Below are 5,322 nucleotides of genomic sequence, written 5' to 3' on the forward strand. Positions count from 1 at the left end.
GGCATATCCAGTAACTGGCGTGCCTGATCACCCGACCTAATCCTTTCAGATTTCAGATGTGGAGTTGATTAAAGGGGTATGTGTATGCTACGAAGGTGGATACACGTGAAGAACATGTCGCTCGCATCATCGACGCTTTCATCAGCATCAAAATTCTATGTGCAACTCAACACTCCAAGGCGTTGACAAGTTCATTGAGATAAGTAGAAGACCTCTTGGGAGGATGGATTAGTCATCTGCCCCACCATTAATTCTGTCGACCACAGTGCCTACACAGCATTTCGGTAAGCAATATTTACACGTGTCTTCATAATCATTCATGGATGTGTGTAGTCTTCAACCCGCTCCAGTTTCATAACGATCGAAAATCGGGCATATGCTCATAGGACTATATCGGTTATTTCCACGTGTAGAATCACCTCAGAAATTATGTAGCATTCCTCCTGAATGACCCTGTATGTCGACCAGGGTCTTTCAAGCCGGAAATTTTAATTGAAATACACTCTGTCACTTCACTGGGGTTTGGATGATCGGTCAGCGATGTTATGTACTACGATCTGTTTGCCTTATTAACGATCAAGTTCTTATTCTTAATACGTATAATGCGAAAACGCATAGTCGGTACAGGTTCCACGTTAGACTAAAGGTGCTTATGCAGTGATACTCGACACACCAGAAGTTAATGGACGTCCAATGCGCCATAAGAAGAGATCGTAAATGGGAGTTGTCGTCGTATGATTAACGATGCAAGTGAGCTTACGAGTAATGATCACGTGCTGCAGCTACTTGTTTCAGGGTCTCGTAGGTCGTGAGACAGGTCAGCACTCGGTCGTTGCCATGCCTAGTAAAGAATGAAGCTCGTCCGAGTTGTGAGAAAATGGTCAATTAACGTCATGTTTGTCAAAGACAGTAATACTTTTGTACCAGCGAAGTATGTTCGTACTTATCGGGACTGACCTCAAGGTAAACTGAGAAGGTCTTCGTACCACAGATATGAGCTCAAACTTCGGCTAAGTTGGTATGTGAGGGCCTTCCAATGGATTGTCGCCCAGAGTTCGTTATCAACTAAACAGGGCCAACGAATATGCATCTGGAATAATAATGCAATGAGCCTTATTTCGTATTGAGTTAGGGCCGCAACAGATGGTCACTGCACTTAACCCTCGTAGTCAGTATTAATAACAATGCTGCGTAACGTATTTCTTTCTTTCTGCCTCCGTTTCTCGGTTGTTGTGTCATAATTGGCCAATCACAATTAATTAATTGACACAGTTTATTAACTTAGCCTAACGATGATATACAAATTCTTTGAGAAGCAGATTTTGATGTGATCTGAAATGCTGCAATTGGAAACTAGTGACAGTGTGTAGCCAAATGTATTATTTATTGTTGCAGTTGGCCTTTCTCCAAAATTTTTAAGCTGCATTCGGACTCAGAAAAATCCATATGCCACAAATATTAAATTGCTTCAGATTGAAACATTAAATTGCTTCACATTGAAACTTCAGACCTACTGTAAATGCATCGCGAATCATTTAACCGAACTCGATTTCGAGAGCGATATTATGTGTTCACGTTATCCTTAGGCAGATACAAATCGACTGCATCTCATGATCAACTGTTCTTATTTCAAGTATTACGTCCAGAGTACGCACAGCGTCAAAACGATAATTCATAAAACATTGTGGGCCGACAAAGATTATTTTTTTACTGCTGGATACAGTTTAAATAGCTGATGGTGCATGACTATAGATACTTCAAGCCTCTATAAATAACCATAGTAAACAATTAGAAAAGTGCAAAAGCTAGTAAATAAATGTGACACATCAGGATATATGATCTTCGTAGCTTGCGTTAACGAAGATTTTAAGGGAAAAAATAGATTTGACACGCCAGTCTGGCAACAAGTCCTCCGCTGATCCGCGAAGTGTGACCTTCACCGGCGAGTACCGTATCGGCTTCGTGAATGATGGACGGTTTAGTTTTAGGTTAGACGCACCAGGGAGATACCCCGTTAATCAGCCACATTGGTAAAGTGTGGAAGATGACGGCGTTTCCTTTGTGTGCGACTGTCCAGCTTAATAACATTCGCTCGTTATCTGTCAGTTTACTAAACATACCACGAATTCTGAAATAAACGTTTTTATTAGTGATATAAGTAGATTATGTCCAGGCTCATTTTTGGATGAAACAAGCATTAATCCTTCTGTGGAAAAGGTAGAAAAAAGTCGCGTGTGAATACGGCCGTGATTAATTCCTCTGCGATTGTAATGTTACAGGAACGGGTCTATACGGAACTGTTACCCACAGAGGCTGCCGCTTTACAGAACGGTTTCGTTTCGATTTCACACAACAGACTCATTCACGTCTAAGTTCATGGCAAGGACAATGAGGGGATTAGGCGTGCAGTGACGCAGTAGCGACTCACGGGGAAGAACATGGCGGGCCGTGGGAGCGAGCCGGGTCCGCTCAGCCGGAAGGATGCGCCACGTGGCCGCCCGCGGCGCTGCGATCGCGCCCACTGGTCCGGAAGCCGTGTGCCCTCGGCGCTTCACAGCCACCCACCGCGCGCGAACTCCCGTCTCTGACTGGACCAAATGCTTCGGCCAAAGCTTTGGTGACAGACTAAACGTGAGCACATAAATTCCATACGCTCTTTCCGCAGTCCTAATTAAATTAGTTTTAATTTATTTTGATAATGCCCTGGTCTTAGGCCTGTTTCGTTTTACGTGGCCTTGCTTGCAATTCAGAGCAACGATGTGGCTCTGTTAAATTGTGTCGTTTTGAGTTTGTGTTCTTACGAATGCATTATCAGATGCCATACCGAACGAGGCGGTAAGATGACGGCTAAACTCGGTTTAGTTCCAGGCAAATTCAGCGCAGGTTCCTTTGAAAACGGTGTAAGACGTGTATATTTCTATTGTCTATTGCCAAACCACAATTTATGAAAGATGTTTATATTTTATTAATAGGATTAAGTAGAAATAATTAATATTTGTCATGTTGGAAATAATTGTGGTAGCAGGGAATGTTTGCACCAAAGTATTGCTGGCAAGAGAGACTGCAAATTTATATAATTTTAAAAAGGGCGGGCGAGACCGCGTGTAGATACATTTTAAGAAAAGAGCGGGAAAGACCGCGCATTGATACATTTTGTAATGGTAGCAGGGATTGTCTGCACCAGAAAGCATTGTTGGCAGGAGAGACCGCACTTAAGCGTTAGTAGGAAGTCAGTAGTAAGCGAAATGTGAAGCGAGTTGCTAGCAGGACTGAAGCGAGAGGTTAAGAGGAGCAGTGTGCCTGCCAGCCACCAGATATGATTTACAAGAGATAATAAACGGATGTACAGAGACATCAACTAACTATTATCACAAGAGGAACTAATATTATTGAATTATTTTCTTTGTGAAACTCAAGGCTACTGAAGGTATGCTTGCGCAATGCTAGTTGTAAGATTGTTCCAAAAAGTAAGTCCCTTTTGAACGTTTGTAAAATCATTTCATTACCAACAGTAAATATTTGAAGCATTTTCAGAATATAATTAATTATTTCCAGCAATGTTGCATTACTGATTATAATCCTTCCCAAAAACCATCAACGTAAAACTTTGCAAAAATTTTATTGTTGTAAAGAAAAAGTGTAACTATGAATTACGTAACTTCAGTCAAATTAATCAAAGAATAACGTCAGCTTTGCTATTAAAGAATAACGTCAGCTTTGGTAATAAATACAGCCACTTATTATTACAGCCCACCAACAGTTAATAGAGTATAGTAAACCAGAGTAAGTATATTCATGCCGCAGTCCGATGTAGCAGTCAGATGGCGATCCAGTAACAGTAAAGAAGGTAAGGAACAGTTTTGGGTTAATGCAGATAACGACTGAGATTCATGACGACGACACATTCTATTTTTCTTCGAAAATATTAAAAATCACTTTTAATAAACAGCAATTAAATTTTTATGCGAAGATTGAGAATGAGAATAAATTTCCAAGGGAAGATTTCATTTGTTATTATTAAGCAAGAGATAGAAATCCTAAGGAAAGGTTTCATAGGTTATTGTAAAAGGGAAGGTTGTGTAACAAAAGAGATATAGAGGAGACGGTTATTGCGTAAAAACAAAAGAGATACAGAGGAGACGGGAAGGTTTCAACGGCGAGGGCGATTTCCATCCCCATCCTTTCGTAATCTGAACTTGTGCTCAGCGTCAAATCACCGACTGTCGACGGGATGGTAATTGTAATGTTCCTTCCTTCTAGACGCCAAAAAATAGTATTTAATTGTGAATACTATTTTGCATTCTCGGTCCAATATTTACATCTGTCGTCTACAAATACTCTTAGTGCGTGTGGCCCACTTGTGCAGTGTCTACATCTACATAAAAGATGTAGTTGCTAGTTTTACATAAAAGGGGTTGTACGTTGTATTAAATCTCAGTGGCCTAATCATTGTTTAATGACAAAGCTGTAATAATAGAAAGCTTAGCAGAAGAGCTAGAGCATGCTTATAACAAAATTCAGTTCCTTGTGGAATACGAGACACCAGAGAGCATCAGGTATCTACACTTAAAAATTTGGAACAAAAAGCAGGAACAGAACTATCAGATTTATAAGATATACCAACGAAAAAAGGCCTCTTTCAAAATAGATGTTTAATAGGCACTACAAAAATCTATCGCTTATTCTAATGGAAAGAAACTAAACATAACAGATAAATTTGTACAGAAAAGAAAATAGGACTGCCGAAGTGGCCGAGCGGTTCTAGGCGCTACAGTCTGGAACCGTGCTGCTGCTACGGTCGCAGGTTCGAATCCTGCCTCGGGCATGGATGTGTGTGATGTTCTTAGGTTAGTTAGGTTTAAGTAGTTCTAAGTTCTAGGGGACTGATGACCTCAGAAGTTAAGTCCCATCGTGCTCAGAGCCATTTGAACCATTTAGAAAAGAAAATCGGCCCATATAACTGAAGGAAAACTACCTACAATCAGAAACATCATGGCTGTAAGCTTACATTTCCTACATCACTTTTCTTGCTAAGTTGCCAATTTCTTAAAGACCTATGACTTAAGTGAAAGTGCCTCTGCTCATAGTAAAGTACGCCGGCCAGGTTGGCCGAGCGGTTCTAGGCGATACAGTCTGGAACCGTGCGACCGCTACGGTCGCAGGCTCGAATCCTGCCTCGGGCATGGATGTGTGTGATGCCTTAGGTTGGTTAGGTTTAAGTAGTTCAAAGTTCTAGGGGACTGATGACCTCAGCAGTTAAGTCCCATAGTGCTCAGAGTCATTTGAACCATTTTGAACCATAGTAAAGTATAAAACAAAATT

This window comes from Schistocerca americana, chromosome 1 (genome assembly GCF_021461395.2).
Source record: "Schistocerca americana isolate TAMUIC-IGC-003095 chromosome 1, iqSchAmer2.1, whole genome shotgun sequence".
In the NCBI taxonomy this organism is placed as follows: domain Eukaryota; kingdom Metazoa; phylum Arthropoda; class Insecta; order Orthoptera; family Acrididae; genus Schistocerca; species Schistocerca americana.